Genomic DNA, 21,638 nt, shown 5'->3' with positions numbered 1-21,638 from the left:
AAATTTAGTGCAATCTCAATCAAAATCCCCAAACCTATTTTGTAGATATCAACAAACTGATTCTAATGTTTACATGGAAAGGCAAACACATAGGATATATAACACAATACTGAAGATGAATAACAGGTGGAAAAGTCACACTACCCAATTTTTAGATGTACTGTATGTCTATAATAATCAAGACAGCATGGTATTAGAGTAAGTATAGATATAAAGCATGCATAGGAGGCAATAGGATATAACAGAGAGCTCAGAAATAGACCCACATAAATATAGCCAAATCCTATTTAAAGAAGAGGAAATAACAATTCAATGGAAAAAGGCAAGTGTTTTCAAGAAATGGTATGGAAACAATTGAACATTTATATGCAAAGTAATGGACCTAGAAACAGACCTTACCCCTTACAGAAATATTAACCAAAATGGATCTGAGACTGAAATATAAAACGCAAGAAAACTATATAAACTTGGGTTTGGTGGTGAGTTTTAAAATACAATACCAATAGCACAATCCCTGGGAAAAAAATATGTTTGCCATCATTAAAATGAAATTGTTCTGCTCTCTGGGAGAAACTATTAAGAGAAAGCAAAGACAAGTCACAGACTGGGAGAAAATATTTTTAACCATATATCTGAAGAACCACGTGTATACAAGATATACAAAATACTCTTTTTTTTTAACATATTTATTGGAGTATAATTGCATTACAATGGTGTGTTAGTTTCTGCTGTATAACAAAGTGAATCAGCTATACATATACATATATCCCCATATCACCTCCCTTTTGCGTCTCCCACCCACCCTCCCTATCCCACCCCTCTAGGTGGTCACAGAGCACAGAGCTGATCTCCCTGTGCTATGTGGCTGCTTCCCACTACCTATCTATTTTACATTTGGTAGTGTATATATGTCCATGCCACTCTCTCACTTTGTCCCAGCTTACCCTTCCCCCTCCCCATGTCCTCAAGTTCATTCTCTACGTCTGTGTCTTTATCCCTGTCCTGCCCCTAGGTTCTTCAGAACCTTTTTTTTTTTTTAGATTCCATATATATGTGTTAGCATATGGTATTTGTTTTTCTCTTTCTGCCTTACTTCACTCTGTACAACAGACTCTAGGTCCTTCCACCTCACTACAAATAACTCGATTTCATTTCTTTTTATGGCTGCGGAATATTCCATTGTATATATGTGCCACATCTTCTTTATCCATTAATCTGTAAATGGACACTTAGGTTGCTTCCATGTCCTGGCTAGTGTAATTAGTGCTGCAATGAATATTGTGGTACATGATTCTTTTTGAATTATGGTTTTCTCTGGGTATATGCCCAGTAGTGGGATTACTGGGTCATAAGGTAGTTCTATTTTTAGTTTTTTAGGACCCTCCATACTGTTCTCCATAGTGGCTGTATCAATTTACATTCTCACCAACAGTGCAAGAGGGTTCCCTTTTCTCCACACCCTCTCCAGCATTTATTGTTTGTAGATTTTTTGATGATGGCCATTCTGACTGCTGTGATGTGATACCTCATGGTAGTTTTGATTTGCATCTCTCTAATGATTAGTGATGTTGACCATCTTTTCATGTGTTTGTTGGTGATCTGTATATCTTTGGAGAAATGTCTATTTAGGTCTTCTGCCAATTTCTGGATTGGATTGTTTGTTTTTTTGATATTGAGCTGCATGAGCTGCCTGTAAATTTTGGAGATTAATCCTTTGTCAGTTGCTTTGTTTGAAAATATTCTCTCCCATTCTGAGGGTTTTCTTTTTGTCTTCTATATGTTTTCCTTTGCTGTGCAAAAGCTTCAAAGTCTCATTAGGCCCCATTTGTTTATTTTTGTTTTTACTTCCATTTCTCTAGGAGGTGGGTGAAAAAGATCTTGCTGGGCTTCCCTGGTGGCGCAGTGGTTGAGAGTCCGGCTGCCGATGCAGGGGACACGGGTTCGTGCCCCGGGCCGGGAAGATCCCACATGCCGCGGAGTGGCAGGGCCCGTGAGCCATGGCTGCTGAGCCTGCGCGTCCGGAGCCTGTGCTCTGCAACAGGAGAGGCCACAACAGTGAGAGGCCCGCGTACCGCAAAAAAAAAAGATCTTGCTGTGATTTATGTCATCGAGTGTTCTGCCTATGTTTTTCTTTAAGAGTTTTATAGTGTCTGGCCTGACATTTAGGTCTTTAGCCATTTTGAGTTTATTTTTGTGTATGGTGTTAGGGAGTATCATAATTTCATTCTTTTACGTGCGGCTGTCCAGTTTTCACAGCACCACTTATTGAAGAGGCTGTCTTTTCTCCACTGTATATTCTTGCCTCCTTTATCAAAGATAAGGTGACCATATGTGTGTGGGTTTTTCTCTGGGCTTTCTCTCCTGTACCACTGATCTATATTTCTGTTTTTGTGCCAGTACCATACTGTCTTAATTACTGTAGCTTTTGTAGTATAGTCTGAAGTCCGGGAGCCTGATTCCTTCAGTTCCATTTTTCTTTCTCAGGATTGCATTGGCTATTTGCAGTCTTTTGTGTTTCCATACAAATTGTGAAATTTTTTGTTCTAGTTCTGTGAAAAATGCCATTGGTAGTTTGATAGGGATTGCATTGAATATGTAGCTTGCTTTGGATAGTATGGTCATTTTCACAATGTTGATTCTTCCAATCCAAGAACATGGTATATCTCTCCCTCTGTTTGTATCATCTTTAATTTCTGTCATCAGTGTCTTATAGTTTTCTGCATACAGGTCTTTTCTCTACTTAGGTAGGTTAAATCCTAGGTATTTTATTCTTTTTGTTGCACTAGTAAATGAGAGTGTTTCCTTCATTTCTCTTTCAGATTTTTCATCATTAGTGTATAGGAATGCAAGAGATTTCTGTGCATTAATTTTGTAGCCTGCTACTTTACCGAATTCATTGATTAGCTCTCCTAGTTTTCTGGTAGCATCTTTAGGAATCTCTATGTATAGTATCATGTCATCTGCAAACAGTGACAGTTTTACTTTTTCTTTTCTGATTTGGATTCCTTTTATTTCTTCTTCTTCTCTGATTGCTGTGCCTAAAACTTCCAAAATTATGTTGAATAATAGTGGTGAAAGTGGGCACCCTTGTCTTGTTCCTGATCTTAGTGGAAATGGTTTCAGTTTTTCACCACTGAGAACAATGTTGGCTGTGGGTTTGTCATATATGGGCTTTATTATGTTGAGGTAATTTCCCTCTATGCCTACTTTCTGGAGGTTTTTTTTTTATCATAAATTTGTGTTGAATTTTGTCAAAAGCTTTTTCTGCATCTATTGAGATTATCATATGTATTTTTTCCTTCAGTTTGTTAATATGGGGTATTGCATTTATTGATTTGTGTATATTGAACAATCCTTGCATTCCTGGGATAAACCCCACTTGATCATGGTGTATGATTCTTTTAATGTGCTGTTGGATTCTGTTTGCTATTATTTTGCTGAGGATTTTTGCATCTATGTTCATCAGTGATATTGGCCTGTAGTTTTCTTTTTCTGTGACATCTTTGTCTGGTTTTGGTATCAGAGGATGGTAGCCTCGTAGAATGAGTTTGGGAGTGTTCCTCTCTCTGCTGTATTTTGCAAGAGTTTGAGAAGGATAGGTGTTAGCTCTTCTCTAAATGTTTGATAGAATTATCCTGTGAAGCCATCAGGTCCTGGGCTTTTTTTTGTTGGAAGATTTTTAATCACAGTTTCAATTTCAGTGCTTGTGATTGGTCTGTTCATATTTTCTATTTCTTCCTGGTTCAGTCTTGGCAGGTTGTGCATTTCTAAGAATTTGTCCATTTCTTCCAGTTTGTCCATTTTATTGGCATAGAGTTGCTTGTAGTAATCTCTCATAATCCTTTGTATTTCTGCAGTGTCAGTTGTTACTTCTCCTTTTTCATTTCTAATTCTATAGATTTGAGTCTTCTCCCTTTTTTTGTTGATAAGTCTGGCTAATGGTTTATCAATTTTGTTTATCTTCTCAAAGAACCAGCTTTTACTTTTATAGATATTTGCTCTCATTTCCTTCATTTCTTTTTCATTTATTTCTAATATGATTTTTATGATTTCTTTCCTTCTGCTAACTTTGGGGTTTTTTGGTTCTTCTTTCTCTAACTGCTTTAGATGTAAGGCTGGGTTGTTTATTTGAGATTTTTCTTGTTTCTTGATGTAGGATTGTATTACTATAAACTTCCCTCTTAGAACTGCTTTTGCTGCATCCCATAGGTTTTGGGTTGTCGTGTTTTCACTGTCATTGTTTTTAGGCATTTTTTTGATATCCTCTTTGATTTCTTCAGTTATCTCTTGGTTATTTAGTGGTGTATTGTTTAGCCTCCATGTGTTTGTATTTTTTACAGATTTTTTCCTGTAATTGATATCTAGTCTCATAGCGTTGTTGTTGAAAGGATACTTGATACGATTTTAATTTTCTTAAATTTACCAAGCCTTGATTTGTGACCCAAGATATGATCTCTCCTGGAGAATGTTCCATGAGCACTTGAGAAGAAAGTGTATTCTGTTGTTATTGGATTGAATATCCTATAAATATGTATTAAGTCCATGTTGTTTAATGTATTATTTAAAGCTTGTGTTTCCTTATTTATTTTCATTTTGGATGATGTGTCCATTGGTGAAAGTGGGGTGTTAAAGTCCCCTGCTATTATTGTGTTACTGTTGATATCCCCTTTCTCCTGTTAGCATTTACCTTATGTATTGAGGTACTCCTTTTTTTGGTGCATAAGTATTTACAATTGTTATATCTTCTTCTTTGATTGATCCCTTGATCATTATGTAGTGTCCTTCTTTGTCTCTTGTAGTAACCTTTATTTTAAAGTCTATTTTGTCTGATAAGAGAATTGGTACTCCAGCTCTCTTTGGATTTCAATTTGCATGGAATATCTTTTTCCATTCCTTCACTTTCAGTCTGTCTGTGTCCCTAGGTCTGAATTGGATCTCTTATAGACAGCATATATACAGGTCTTGTTACTGTATCTATTCAGCCAGTCTATGTCTTTTGCTTGGAGCATTTAATCCATTTAAATTTAATGTAATTATTGATATGTATGTTCCTATTACCATTTTCTTAATTGTTTTGGGTTTGGTATTGTAGGTCTTTTCCTTCTCTTGTGTTTCCTGCCTAGAGAAGTTCCTTTATCATTTGTGGTAAAGCTGGTTTGGTGGTGCTGAATTCTCTTAGTTTTGCTTATCTGTAAAGCGTTTAATTTCTCTGTCAAATCTTAATGAGATCCTTGCTGGGTAGAGTAATCTTTGTTGTAGGTTTTTCCCTTTCATCACTTCAAATATGTCCTCCCAGTCCCTTCTGGTTTGCAGAGTTGCTGCTGAAAGATCAGCTTTTTAACCTTATGGGCATTCCCTTGTATGTTATTTCTTGTTTTTCCCTTGCTGCTTTTAATATTTTTTCTTTGTCGTTAATTTTGATAGTTTGATTAATATGTGTCTTGGCGTGTTTCTCCTTGGATTTATCCTGTATAGGACTCTCTGTGCTTCCTGGACTTAACTATTTCCTTTCCCATATTTGGGAAATTTTCATCTATAATCTCTTCAAATATTTTCTCATTCCCTTTCTTTTTCTCTTCTTCTTTTGGGACCCCTATAATTCAAATGTTGGTGCATTTAATGTTGTCCCAGAGGTCTCTGAGACTCTCCTCAATTCTTTTCATTCTTTTTTCTTTATTGTGCTCTGCAGTAGTTATTTTCACTCTTTTATCTTTCAGGTCATTTATCCATTTTTCTGCCTCAGTTATTCTGCTATTCATTACTTTTAGAGAATTTTTAATTTCATTTATTGTGTTGTTCGTCATTCTTGGTTTGCTCTTTAGTTCTTCTAGGTCCTTGTTAAATGTTCCTTGTATTTTGCCATTGTATTTCCAAGATTTTGGATCATCTTTAGTATCATTACTCTGAATTCTTTTTCAGGTAGACTGCCTATTGCCTCTTCATTTGTTTGGTCTGGTGGGTTTTTACTTTGCTTCTTCATATGCTTCATATTTCTCTGTTTTCTCATTTTGTTTAACTTACTCTGTGGCTGTCTCCTTTTTATAGGCTGCAGGTTCGTAGTTCCCATTTTTTTTGGTGTGTGCCCCCGTGGCTAAGCTTGGTCCAGTGGATTTTGTAGGTTTTGTGGTGGAGGGGACTGGAGCCTGTGTTCTGTTGGATGAGGCTGGATCTTGTCTTTCTGGTGGGCAGGACCGCATCCGGTGGTGTGTTTTGGGGTGTCTAATGAACTTATGATGCATTTAAGCAGCCTGTCTTCTAATGGGTGGGAGTGTGTTCCTATCTTGTTATTTGTTTGGCATGGGGTGTCCAGCACTGGAGCTTGCTGGTCATTGAGTGGAGCTGGGTCTTAGCGTTGAGACAGAGATCTCTGGGAGAGCTCTTGCTGATTGATATTACATGGCGCTGGGAGGTCTCTGGTGGTCCAATGTCCTGAACTCGGTTCTACCACATCAGAGGCTCAGGCCTGACACCCAGCCAGAGCACCATGACCCTGTCAGCACCACGGCTTATGGGAAGTCTGAGGTCTTCTGCCAGAGTTCAGTATGTGTTCTGTAGGAGTTGTTCCACATGTAGATATATTTTTGATGTATTTGTGGGGAGGAAGGTGATCTCCGCGTCTTACTCCTCCACCATCTTGAAGGCTGTCCTCAAGATAGTTTAGACATGCCCATCTTTTGGGGCCTCCAATGTAGGTGAAAGTAAAGGTGGATTCTGAGTATCTGAAATTGGGCAGGGCACAGTCATGGTGGGGCCAGGGGCACTCAAGGCACAGGGGAGCCCAATGAAGCAGTCTTTGCCTTTGCTGCGTGTTTAGTTTTCCAAATTACTCCTAAAACTCAACAATAAGGAAACAAATGACTCAATTTAAAAATGGGCACAAGATCTGAACAAACACCTCACCAAAGACAGTATACAGTTAGCAAATGAGCATATGAAAAGATGCTCAACATTGTTTGGCATTTAATTAACTTTTTTGCAATTTAAAATGGCAAAGAGATATTCCTGCGCACCTATCCAAATGGTTAAAATCCAAAAAACAAACAAACCTGACAATACCAAGTGCTGCTGAGGATGCAGAGCAGCAAAAAATCTCCTGGATCGCTGGTGAGAATGCAAAGTAGCATGGCTTCTGTGGAAGACAGTCTGGCGATCCTAGAAAACGAAACAGTCTTTGCATACAGTCCAGTCAACGTGTTCCTAGGTATTTACCCAAATAATTTAAAAACTTATCATCCATACCTGCACATGGATATTAAGAGCAGCTCTATGCATAATTGCTGAAAACTTGAAGCAACCAAGATTTCCTTCAGTGAACTGGATAACATGGCACATATACTATAAAATACTATTCATCAATAAAAATGAAATATCAAGCCACAGAAAGACATTGATTAATCTTAAATGAATGTTGCTATGTGAAAAAGACCAGTCTGGAAAAGCTAGATACTTTACAATTCCAATTACATAATATTTTGGAAAAGGCAAATACTGAAGTCCAGTGGTTGCTGGGAGTTGTGTTGAGAACATTGCTAAGATTAAACACAGAAAATTTTAGTGCAGTGAAAGTATTCTGTAAAATACTGTAATGGCGAATACAAGGCATTTGTCAAAATGCTTAGACTGCGCAGAACTTTACAGCAAAAAGTAAACTTTAACATATTCAATTTTTTTTTAATTTTTATTTTAGCGGTACGCGGGCCTCTCACTGTTGCAGCCTCTCCCATTGCGGAGCACAGGCTCCGGACGCGCAGGCTCAGTGGCCATGGCTCAGGGGCCCAGCCGCTCCGCGACATGTGTGACCCTCCCAGACCGGGGCATGAACCCATGTCCCCTGCATCGGCAGGCGGACTCCCAACCACTGCACCACCAGGGAAGCCCTAACATATTCAGTTTTTTAAAATATTTACATGTAGGTAATTTCCGGATGAAAGGGAGGATGTGACAAATGAATCTAAATGTTTATAATATATGAATGGAATCTGTCAGTTTTTGTTCTATAACTATCAATTTGTACTTTTGATTAGTTTTGGAAAATTCTTAGCATTATGGTTTCAGTTATTTCCTTTTCTCCATAGTCTCCACTTTTTCTTTCAGGATCTCAAATAATTTGCATATTGATTTTTGTTCTTTCATCTCTTCGTCACTTGTTCACTTAACTTCTCTTTCATATTTTCAATCTCTGTCTTGCTGTGCTGCATTCTGAGTAGTTACTGCAGTTGTATCTAACTTGCTGTGCCAACTATTTAGTAAGTAGTTAAATTTGGAACTATAAACACACATGCATATGTGTGTCATTTATTTCAACATTATACATTCTTTTTGGTCATACTATATCTGAAGTCTGTGAGTGCTTACATTTCTTGTCTGTTGTTTCTGATCACTCATTCATAGAATTGAGATTTTCTATTAACTCATATTTTATTGAGTGTGCTATGTGAGGATGCTGAGGGCCTGTATTCTGGATGCTTTTATTCAGAGAGGAATTTTATCTGCTTGTATTAAGATTCATTTTAGCTTCTTTCAAACGTCCCTTCCCCAGTTCCCCTTGGGTAAAGGCTTAGTCTTCTTTGATACAGGCTTTCAACATCAGGTTAACCTTGCCTTTCACTTGCAATCCTGCTTTCTTTGCCCTGCTTCCTGCTTCTTGCATAGATGTCACCTCTTTAATGTCCCCTCTCTCCCACCCTCCCTTCCTTTTTTTACTTTTTTTGAGTCGTAGAGAATTCCATTGCTTACTAGTGAGTACAGGAATGCACTAAAATATATTTTGTGTGTAATTTTATAGTAGGGCTCCCAGGATATCTAGTTCACCAATAGAGTGATCACTTTTTCTTGACTGAGCTTTGTGGAGATTTTTAGGGTTAATGAAATGAGTTTGTATGTACATGGTTTATTTTCTACATATAATCAATTTAAGCACAGAAGAAAGAGGGGAGGGGAACTTGGGAAGATATATGGAACAAAAATTTATATTCTCTGTTAATCCCCCTCTACTCTAAACACTTAATGACAGGATAAAGTATAATATATAAATAATTATTATTCATAATGGTTAGAAAGTGGTTCAGTATTCTCAAAATTTATACATATTTTATTTAATTTCTGTGACATCTCTGTAAGGTAGGTATTAATGATATTTATTATTATTATAATTATTATGGTTTAAGGAACTGAGTCCAAGAGTAGTTATTTAACTTATTTATTTCATATCATACAGCTAATGGTGGTTTCTGAATTCAAATCTAAGACAGTCTATCTACATTTCATGCTCTATATATCTCACTATATTTAAAAACAAATTAAGCATTTAGGTGGAAGTGCAGGAAGGAAAAAAAGAACAAAGTGGTAAAGTAGGACTGTAGGCAAGGGCACTCTGGGTCAAACCTTGGAAGCAAAGTATGATAATCAAGACTTTGAATCCTGAAGGGCATTGGGAGCTTAAAGTGATCCAGACAGGATGATAGACTAGTCAAGGATGATAGACAGTCCTGAACTTGAAATTCAGGACTGGGGTGGCCCCTGGCCATATATGAAGGTCACAAATGGTCTGCCCTATAAAATAGGCATGAACACACACAATAGTGGTATCATGTACATATTTCAATATGAAATAGAGCTAATTGGATAAAACTTAGAAGTGGAAGTATTACATAGTGCACAAGATAAAGGAGGAACTCATTTATTTCACAGAGGTGTGTGCTGCGACTGGGCATAGCTAGATAGTATGCAGTATGAATTATGCTCCACAGAAAAGTAATCCTATGCTTGTAATTCTCAGCAAAATTCAAGGGAAGGGAGATAAAGAATCCTTGTTACAATAATGACCTTGTTAGAAATTGGGGCTTCCAGAGCAAATGAATTCCTATCAGTCTGTTTTGAAATGAGGATACTGAGACATGCTTCCTTGTTAAGCTGCTAAGAAGGAAGAAGACATTAGTCAAGGATATTCAGATTTGTCTCTCCTAAAAATAATGTCTTGAGTCAAATGCTTATAGCAAGCAGTAGGCCAATGAAGCCAAAAAGCAGCTACACTCACTCAATTAGGACGTGGACCAAGTAAATCACTAGTCTTACAGCTAGCATTCTAGGTAAACTTCTTTAAAACTAGATGTTAGGGACTTCATAAATGGATAGGATATAGAAGAATCCAGAAAACCCTTGCATCTAGGGTAACCACAAAAAATTCCCAAGAGAAAACTTTAGTCAAAATGTTTTATGACCTAACAAAGATCAGGGTGCAAAAACACCTCGACTAAGTCAATTCCAGAGAGAAATAAACAATTTGTATCTGGTGGCAGCTTCCATTCCTGAATATGTTTACCTGGCTTTTTATACATCAGACAAAGGAGCAGTCTGGCCAAGTTAGTGGGAATGTTCAAGGAAAAGAAGAAACCAGTGAAGACATTAATGGTAGCATGGTTTGGCAGAATATAGAAGAACATCAAATATAAAAACAAGAGACTAGGCCTGAACAATCCACCCATACAGGGGAGAAGAAAACAGAGAGAAATTGCAAGGTCCTGTACTTTTTTTTCTGCCCTTGAATTCTAGGATCTTGCTGGAGTTGAATCCTTATATGCACTAAAAATATCTGAATATTGCAGCTCAGATTTCTCGGTTTGAATACTTACAAGGTCAAAAAGCTGTTGAGGGTGTAGGATATTAAAAGTTGGTCTAATCACAGATGAATTCAATCTAATTATAGCTCTGGGCCATCACATGCTGAACACAACTCTAGGAAGAATCTGTATAATTAGCCTTTCTCTTCAATCTTGAGGAAAGGGCTTCCAATCTTGAGAAAGTCAACAGAACAAAACCACAGTAAGTATAATTCCTTATTATTTTATAACCAATATCTGGAATAAATTCATGAAAATATATAAAATATGCAGAGACGCATGAAAAAGGAAATCTTAATAAAAAACACTGACAACAGAAATAGACTTATAGATGGATTTTATTTATCAACTTATTACGATTAGCAGACAAGGATTTTAATACACCTATTATAAACATGTAAAATAAAGGAAAGAAGGGGATAATAGATGAAGATATGGAGGTTTCAGGAGAGGAATAGAAATTCTAAATAAGAAAGAGATGGCAATTAAAAAATCAAAAATTAATTGAGTGGTTTAACAACATATTAAACACAACAAAAGAAAGATCAATTTAACAAAATGTATTAACTTATTTCCAAGGGGAGGATGGAGATGATAGGGTAGAGAAATCATAGGAAATTAATGACCTGTATTTTATAAATCTGATGTAAAACATCAACCAAAAAATCTAAGAAGCTGTACTTATACAAAGTAGAATAAATGCAAAGCAAAAGACATCCAAGTATATCACACTCAAAGAGCTGAAAACCAAAGTTAAAAATAAACACGAGAAAAAAAAATACGTAAAAGTAGCAATAATAAGGATGATGACTGAGTTTTCACAAGAAACAATAGAAGTCAACATAAAATGCAACGAAAGTTTTTAAATGCTAAAAGAATAGGGCTTCCCTGGTGGCGCAGTGGTTGAGAGTCCGCCTGCCGATGCAGGGGACACGGGTTCGTGCCCCCATCTAGGAAGATCCTACATGCCGTGGAGCGGCTGGGCCCGTGAGCCATGGCTGCTGAGCCTGCGCGTCCGGAGCCCGTGCTCCGCAACGGGAGAGGCCACAACAGTGAGAGGCCCGCGTACCACAAAAAAAAAAAAAAAAAAAGTTTAAAAGAATAAAAAGATCACATAAAATTAATTGAAAATTTTCTACTTTCAGTGAAAATGTCCATCAAAAATATGTTTTACTCATCAAAATGGGGAAAGTAAATATGGAAATAGAAGCTGCAGATTAGAAAATATTTTATGAACATTGATAATATTCACATATTATTTTATAATAGAAATATATGGATATGACAAATTGCATTATGAATGTATAAACAATTCTTATAAATTGATAACTAACAGTCCCCACATGAGCAAACAACCTGAACAGGCATTTCACAAAGGAAGGTATGAATATGGGCAATAAGCAAAGGAAGTTGTGTGTAGTATTAGTTAGTAGAGAAATTCAGAATAAAACCATAAGAAGATACCATTAATTACTCTTCCTAATTAAAAATATCCCTAAAATGTTAAAAAGCCAAAATATTAAAATTTTGATACATAAAATTTTAGCAACGGTATAGAGCCATTAGAACTCTCAAACATTAATAGTGGGAATATAAAACAACACCACTTTGTAAGATAGCAGTTTCTTTGTAAGATAGAACTATTTGTATAACATTAAAATAATTACCATTTTCTCAAATTTATCTAAACTCACATTTCGTAATAGAATTCTTCAAAACAGTTTTTCTCTGGAAATTGACAGGTTTATTTATATGGCACATGAGCTAACAATTGCCAATGCTATTTTGAAATAAAAGAATAGCACATGCTATTACTCAAAGCAAGATTTTATAAAGTTGTAAAAATTAAGTCATTGTGATATGGTTAATAGATCAACAAATACCTAATAAATAAAATAGAGGGTCTAAAAAATCCTACTCTTATGAGAAGCTTTATATGACAAAGACCAGGGGAGAAAATATAAATTTTCCAATAAATTGTTCTGAATCAACTGGTTTTTCATAAGAAATAGATTCTGATTTAACACTATACACAGAAAATATTTGCAGTTGGCATGTAATTCTAAATTTCAAAAACAAAACTTTAATACTTTTGAAGAAAATCATGTAGAATATCTTTATGACCAAAGTGTTTAAAAACATGTAAAAATAGGACACAAAATACGCAAACCACATAGAAAAAGATTGATAAATTTAGCTACATTAAATATATGAAAAATCTCACCATAAATAATACACAAACCAAGCAACATACATATGGAAGTTAATTTGCAGTGCATAATTAACTAACAAAAAGTTATAGCCAGTATATGAATATCTCATACAAATAAATAAGGAAAATATATATGACCCAATTGAAAAATAAAGGAAGAACATGAATCAGCAATTCATAGAAGAAAACAAAAAGTCAAAATCTTTAGATTTTATGATGTTCTCAGTCTTCTTATAATCAGTGAAAAACGAAATAAATTTTAAATCGAAAATATTTGCAAAAATTTGAATATATAACAGTAGCAAATGAGGCTTAGGTGTCAAACAATGGCCACTTCACATAGTGATGGAGGAAGTGTAATTTGTAGAGCCACTTTTGAGAGTGACCTCAACAATAATAAAAGCATGTATTACCCTGAAATTCCACCTGTAGGAATATCACACAAATAAACAAGAAAATATTACAAGAATATTTATCACACAATTTTTTATAAGAGCAGTCACTTGGAAACACCCTAAATTTATGTCAGGAGGAGTATAGACAAATATTTTGTTTTTTTACAATGAGATGATAAATAGCAATGAATATGAATGAACTACACACATGTATAAATATGGATAAAATGATCCAGAATCAAATGTCAATGAAGCAAGTTTCAGAATGATGACAATTCCACAATACAATATGTATACTTTATGGATATACATATATAGTATGATATAAAAATATTTTGGAATAATAAAATTTAAATTTGGAAAAATTGATATTTTTATAGGGGTTGGGGAATGGTAAACAGGGCTCTTCCTATGTATCTGTAATGCATCAAAAAATCAGTCATATATAGGGCTAAATGTTAAATGTAATAAATCTGGATGGTGGGTCTGAGGTGGTCTGTATTATTTTCTCCAATGGCTCCATGGCTGATATTTTTGAAATGAGAGGGAGAGAGACAGAGGGGAAGCAGGGGGAGGGGGGTTGGAGGGAAGAGAGAGAGAGAGAAAGAAAGAAAAAGAAAATGAGGAGGAGAAGAAATAGATATGAGGTAAAATGCATTATGCCACTATACATTTTTTAACTTGAATATGAAGTCTGTGGAAAACGTATTGAACAGCTATTTTCAAGTCTGGTTTATCCAATCTTTGTTATAAAGTTGATATATTGTATAACATGTGGGAAACGCCTATTTTATGTCTAGGTAATCAATTCCAATCAAAATCCAGCCATATAGTATATTGTTCAGGCTACTTATACATGAATTTTAATGATCTTATTTTGTCATCCAATACATTCTCGAGACTTGTTCCCATTCTGCTTAACATTTTTGTTTTCCTACACTTAACCTTAAACGATTTATATCCTAAATGTTCCCTGGAGTTTGTGTTTCTCTTTGAGCCCAATTAAATATTACTCAGTTCTCAGAATTCTTTCCAAATCCCGTCTTTTGTAATTAATGTCTAACCTGCATTGTGTTTGTACTTCTGTCAAAGCACTTACAATATGTTTGGCATTTAGACATATGTCTGTCTCTTGCATTAGTTTATGAACTCATAGAGGACAAAAACTGCACTTTTTGATTTTATGTCCTCTATTTTGCTTTGCACTCTGCTTTGTGGTGGTGTCCTTACTGGCTTACTGAATAGAAGTCAGGTGTGAAACCACAAAGTTTTGTTGGTGTTAATTTTTTTTCCTTACAGAGAAAATAGAGACATTCAGTTTTTACATGTGCCAAGGTAAAGTATATGTTTGTCCAAATAATCTTGTAGAGGAGTAGTTTTGACATACTGAGACTATTTTTTCCAGAAATTCTTTGTACTCTTATTTCTTCCTTCACCATTTAGGAAAAATTGGTAACTTTCTGTATTCACTGTTTTGAGAGACAGGGCATATATACTTGAAGTTAAGTAAGTGCAGCATCTTAAAAGAAATAAATAAAACTTCGAGATACTTGTCTTGAAGGCAAGAGTCATTTTTCACTGTTGAGAGAAATTTTAAAGAAGTGTTTCTAAAATCTAAAATTCTGTTCCAAATGTTGAATGCTAAAGTTTAATAAAACAAAAACTACTGTTTTGTTAAATTTTAAAAAAGTAGAGTGGGTAGTAATTTAAAGTGATAAAAGAGCAAGTTTCTGACCACCAAAGGGATGTAAATCACCTGTTGGAGAGAAGTGAAAATGTGAGAATTGGGAGACAGGAACCAGGAAGTGTACAACAGATGCGGCCTATGTACAGGTGAAGATGTTTTCACCGGATAAAGGCACCTAAACCCCAACTGGATTAAGGGATCTTGGTAAGGTATAGAGATATGCCCAAGTTCTGGAAGAAGTCATGCAATGGGAAACACATTACACATTTTTATTTTGTTCTAAGTTGTGAATTATCAAGATTCTTTTTGCATGTAGCTACTAAAATTCTTGCAGTTATTGATAACTTCTTCCCCCTCCCTTTCTCCCAGCCAAGAATGCAAATTCAAGCCATTAAGAAAGCAGGAAAGGCTGTAAAATGGATTGAAAATGTGTTGGAAGACATAAACTGCAAACTATTTTTAGAAACTAATTGGGACATTCTTGGCACTTAAAATAATGCCAAAAACTATAATCCCCAGAAATACACTGAACAGTTTGAAAGTCTCTTAAGACATTAAGAGAAACAAGATTTTGATCAATTTGGTGAATTTATTATTTGAAAAATACAGAAAAAAGGCATTTGCTATATGATGAATTTGTGTTTAGTGAAATAATTAGACTGACAGGGAAAGAATTAGGCTTTCAAGGAATTGTTATTGGACAGTTCACTTTCAGCACATTGACTTGCTTTCCTTGATGGCAGGTGGGTATGTTGTTACAGTTTCAACATAAATATGGAACCTCTGATTGGTGTGAAGTTGAGTCTCATTCTTGTTTTAATATAAATTTCCCTTATTATTAGCTAAGTTCAGTATCTCAATAATCTCTTTGCCATTTGATATTTTCTTGGTTCTTGGTATGATGACTGATTTTCAAGTGAAATATGGACATTAGGGGTATTATCCTATGAGACGCTTGATCCTAAACATCATTTTAGCTGGGGTTTTTTTTGACACCACACCAGCAGAGAGTGGATGTCAAAATTTACTGCTGAGTGGGGGTAGTAATCCAGGTTCCCCGTTGGGCCTCCACTTACACTGGAGAGAGAATAACTCTCCATTACTCCCGGCAGGGTAGATAGGGCATTCCAGCTCCCATTAGGGATCCACTGATACCACTGGGAAGGAGGTTGCCTTGTTACAGCAGGGAAGTGGTGAAAGTCCTAACTCTCCCCGTAGGCTTACCTCTGGCACCCGCCCCAGTGTGGAGGAGGAGAATGCTTCATTACGGACAGGTGGAGGTAGAGATGCACTCTTTCTTTGAAGTCTGTGCTGACATCTTGTGTACTTCTCTATATGTACATCATACTTTAGTACGAGATGCATCTTCTTACCACCTGGTGGGCTGAACGTCCTTAGCCTCTTTGAAACCTCTTCAAGTGATTGGTGCACCTCATTATAGCCTGGTGAGAGGGGAAGTTTAGGCATCTGTACTGGTTAACTTCATGCGTCAACGTGGCCAGACCATGAAACCCAGATATATAGCTAAACATTTTGAATGTTTCTGTGAAAGTGTTTTGTTCCCACTTGTTGCTTTTTGCTTAAGTTAACTTTTAAATTGGTGGATTTTAAGTAGGTCTCCCCCCATAAGGTAGCACGGCCTCAGCCAATCAGGTGAGGCCTTCTTAGAACAAAGGCAGAATTCACCGAAGCAAACCGGGATTCTGCCGGCAGCTTTCGTTTGGGCTGCAGCGCTTCCCAGAGTCTCCGGCCTCCTGGCCTACGACATCAGATTTTGGATTCACCAGGCCTCCACAATCATGTGAGTCAATTCCTTAAAATAAATCTTTCTCTCTCTGTGTATATATCCATCCTGCTGGTTGTGTTTCTCTGGAGAAACCTAAGACAAAGGCCTACCTACCTTTGCTGGATTGGGTAGGGATGAGGATATTAACTTTTTTTTCTGTGGTGTTTGGATGGAATAGAGTGGTTATTTTCTAAAAGTTTTCTGTCTTGCTAGGTTGCCCTTTAATGGTCCTTTGGCTAGAGACGGCAGACACTGGGGGAAGGGTTTGCCTTAATTGGTAAAAAGAAAAACACAACACACCTGTTGGGGTTTCCAGGTTACTCCAGCCAGGAAGTCTAGGATACAAGAGGCAACAAGAAAAAACACGGAACTTACCACCGTGTGGTTTCTCGGTTTCCCAGTATCCTATATTTTGGATATTTGTCTACTATAATATCAATAATTATGCTTTTTACCTGTTATATTTTCTCTACTCCTTTTTCCCTGTTTCTTTTGACCCCTGCCTCTATTGTATCTCAATAGTTCTTATTATTTGAGTTGAATTTAATCTCCCTGCACATTTAGTCATTTAATCTTAACCACTGATATGAGTCTTGCTGGTGTTTTTCTGTTTACTTGGTTTAGTAACCCCTTTCATAATTATTTGCCTGTTTAGAATCCATTTATATACCGAGTAGAATTTCAGTTTTGAGGTCTGAATATCACCCAGTGCTTGTTTAAGAATATTATGTTGAGGTTTTGTGTTAGTTTTCCTCTGTGATTTGAGAGGACTTTTTCATCACCTCTAATGCTCTATCATTTTCTATTTTTTTCCTCTAGTTGCATTTTATGATATGTATTATTTTATTTTGAAATCGCTGATAAGTTCCTAAAACATCAGAAATAGGTATTTCTCTGTAAGCAGTATTAAAGAATTTGGGCAGCTTCTCAGGTTTCTTAAATCAATATTGTGATTTCCTATTGGTACACGTGAGTGCTATTTCTTTAATGGATGGCATATTTTGGGGAGTGAATGTTGTGGTTTCTATAGAACTTTAAATGATCTCCTTGCTTTCTTTTTCTATTCACCACCTTCCTCTTCAAAGAAGCCTTTCTCTTCCTTATAACCATTGTCTTCCTTAGACTCCACTTCTGGCCTTTGAGTCCCCGAATTGCTTTCGTTCACCAGGATTTGGAGTTTTTCTTAGTGTTTTGCCATTAGGAAAAAACTGTCTCTCACAAGAGTGATTTTTATCTGTTTACCACCCATTACCCTCTCTTGTATTCCATACAGTCTCCTTCCAATTCCATTGGTGAGATCGTATTATGGTTTATGGTTATTTTGCTGCACCCATGTAGATTTAATTTCATGATATTCTTGTAGGTGTGAGTTCTGTGTAATTTTCTTTGCTCCTTTTGGTTTAAATATATGTGAAGAGTTTAGTATTTAGGTTCTCATTATGATAAAAAGGAAACTCAGAATACACTGATTTAAATTATAGTTGATAATAGTAATTTAGAACCTTTTTAAAGGCTTTCTGAAAAGCCTAAGTAAATGTCTTGCCTTCTCAAAATATAAACTATCATTGTGATATAATTTTTAAAACTATTTCTAATGCTTTTTAGGCACAACAGATCTTTTCCATGATAAAGGTGAATGTTGTAGATGCTTTATTCTGAGTCTGTTGGACCATTAATAAGACCCAGAGACACATGTTTAATCACTCAGTCTACTGTTTTTGTAGTTGATTCTGTTCGTATCTTTTCTCATGACTTGTATTAGTTTTCTGTTGCTGCCATAATTTCTGCAAATTTGGCAGTTTAACATAAGTTTAATATCTCACAGCTCCGTAGGTTCCAGATTGGATAAACTGGTTTCATCTGCTCTGGGTTTCACGGGGCCAACATCATGATGTTGGCCAGCTTGGCCATTATTGGGGAGCTCTGAGAAGAACTTGTTTCCAGGCTCATTCGGATTGATTGATACAGTCCAATTCTTTAAGGTCGTAGGATTGAGATCCTCATTCTTTTTCTACCTAATAGCGCCATACTGCGTTTAGTCCTTAGAGGCCTGTTTTTGGTCATTGAACCTAGAACCCTGCATCACAGGGTAGCAGTCAGGCAACAAATTCTGCCGAGGGTTGGATCTTCCTGACTTCCCTTCAGCACTCTTTGGCTTCCAGCTGGAGGCAGTTCTGTTTTTAAGGGTCAGGCATTACTGGATGCACCTGGATAATCCAGGCCACTTTAATTTAGGCTGCCCATTTAGATAAACATCTCCCCAGTTTCATCTTGAAATCCTTTAGTATCCTCTAGTGGTTGCTACTTGATTATACTAAATATTGCCCAATAAGTCATACACTGCCTCCAAACAAGCAGTAGATAATTATATATGGAAAATCCATTAGAAAAGTACTTTTTCCATAGTTTTAAAATACTCATTTAGCTTGCCTCCCCTTTTTCTCAGCAGTACATTTGAAAATTTGGCTTCAATAATTATTTACCTGACTCCTTCCTTATATATGAAAAAGAATTATTTTTAATGATTTTTAGAATCTCATGTGATATTCTTTTCAGTCTTTTCACCTACCATGTTTCAGTTTACACCTAATCAGCTCTAATACTCTGCATATTGCTTTATAGTTCACAGGTGCTTAAAATATACAACCTAATTCAGCCCTATTTAAGGACAATTATTTAATTGTGCCATTTTCAGGTAAAGAATATAAGAGATTCAGAGAACTTAATTCTGACCTCAAATCACATGACTCTTAAATACAACTGAGACTTAAGCACATGTTTTATGATGCCAAGTTAATTTATCTTTTAAATCTGTAGTTACCAAAAGTATTTTGCTTCTCTGTCCAGTTAAGACATATCGCTTTTTTTGCAAGTTTTTTGTGCACACATTTTATGAAAACTCTGATTCTCCTGTATATATTTTACTTAAAATTTCAAACGATGTTTATAATTCCTGTTATTTCAAATTTTATTTTATGAGAGCACTTACAGTTTATCACAGTTCTTTTCTAAAATTAAATATAATTGAGACAGTTATTTACATTCTCAATATTATTATGCACTATTTAGCAATTAAGTGAAGTCTAGGATATTTTCCCACTAAGAAGTTTCTTGAACTGAAAGTCTTATATCAAGTTAGTTTAATAGCTATTTATTGACTACCTAATTCTGTTAAGTCTTAGGCTAAAAGCTGGAAGAATTAAATATGAGAAAGGCATGACCATTGCCTTCAAAAAATGATCTTTCAAGAAACAGGTAATCGTATTTCTACCCAAACTTTTCCAAATAATAAAGGAACAATTACTGTTTATTCTATTGAGAAGGCCTAATTGGGAAGCAAAATTTATCCAAGATAAAGGACAGTAAGTCAGTTTTCCTCATGGAATACTGATAAGCCCTAAGCAAAATAATAGCATAACAAAACTATATCAAGTTTAATATATCATGACTCTGTAAGATTGATAACAGGAATGCAAATTTGTTTTACATTACAGAATCAATCCGAAAAATTTTTTTTACTGTGTAACAAGATTCTCTTCTTCCACGTTCCAATAACAATTTCCTTGCTTCCTTCTGAACTCTAACCAGCAGTATTCTCCAAGTTCACATTTCTACCAACAGTCTTTTCAAGGCAGTTTATGTCTTCTCTGTCATGCTCCTCAACATCCACCAGCCTCCACGCTATGCATGGTTCCAAAGTCACTTCCACATTTTAGCTATTTGCTAGGGTAGCAACCCCACTTCCTGGTATCAGAATTTACATTAGCTTTCTATTGCCATCTAACAAATTACCACTGGCACAGTGGTTTAAAACAGCGCAAACCGGGCTTCCCTGGTGGCACAGTGGTTGAGAGTCCGCCTGTCGATGCAGGGGACACAGGTTCCTGCCCCGGTCCGGGAAGATCCCACATGCCGCGGAGCGGCTGGGCCCGTTAGCCATGGCCGCTGAGCCTACGCGTCCGGAGTCTGTGCTCCGCAATGGGAGAGGCCACAACAGTGAGAGGCCTGCGTACCGCAAAAAACAAACAACAAAAAAAAACAATGCAAACCATTTCATTTATTCTGAGAATCAGGTGTCCACGCTCAGCTTAGCTGAGCTCTCTGCTTGCGGGGGTCTCACAAGGCTGCAATCAAGGTATCAGTTGGATTGTGTTCCGTTTTGGAGGTTTGATTGGGTAAGAATCCACTTCCAAGCTCACGCATTTTGTTGGCAGAATTCATTTTTTTTTGTGGTTGTAAGACCTAGGGCCACAGCTTCTTGCTGGCTCTTCCTAGAGGGCACATACATTTCCTTGCATGTGTTTACTTTCCTAACATGGTCTCTTAATCAAACCAGCAGTGAGAGTTTGTAGCCAGTTGGCTAGCAAAATAAAGTCCTATAGAATGCAGTGTAATCATGGGAATGACGATCCATCACCATTGCCATATTCTCTTGGTTAGAAGCAAGACATAGGTCCTACCTACACTCAAGGTAAGGGGATTTCACAATACCTGGACACAGGAATTGGCGGGGATCACCCTTTGATCTGATTGCCACACTTTGTAAAATGTAATTTTCTGAGAATTTTTAAGTTGAATGGATATGTTGAATTTTGTCAAAGGCTTTGTATATTTACTGAATCTTATTTCCCTTCTTACTGTTAATGTGGAAAACTTCACTGATAACTTCCTAATGTTGAACAAACTTTACACCCTAAGATGAACCTCACTTGATCAAGGCGTATTGTATTTTTATATATTTTAGGGTCTGATTTGAAAATTGTTTGAGGCCTTTTGTATGTAAGCCTCTGAGAATTATTTTTTCTTGTAATATCTTGGCTTTTAATATCACAGTTATGCTAGCCTTATAAAATTAAAGTGAGTTAGGATATATTTCCTTTTTCTCTATACTCTTTTAAAAACTTTATAGGATTGGCATTAATTCTTATTTTGTTACTGG

The sequence above is a fragment of the Grampus griseus genome, assembly GCF_964374135.1.
Source record: "Grampus griseus genome assembly, chromosome: 9".
NCBI lineage: Eukaryota > Metazoa > Chordata > Mammalia > Artiodactyla > Delphinidae > Grampus > Grampus griseus.
The sequence above is the reverse complement of the archived record's forward strand: the minus strand, read 5'-3'. Positions refer to the sequence as shown.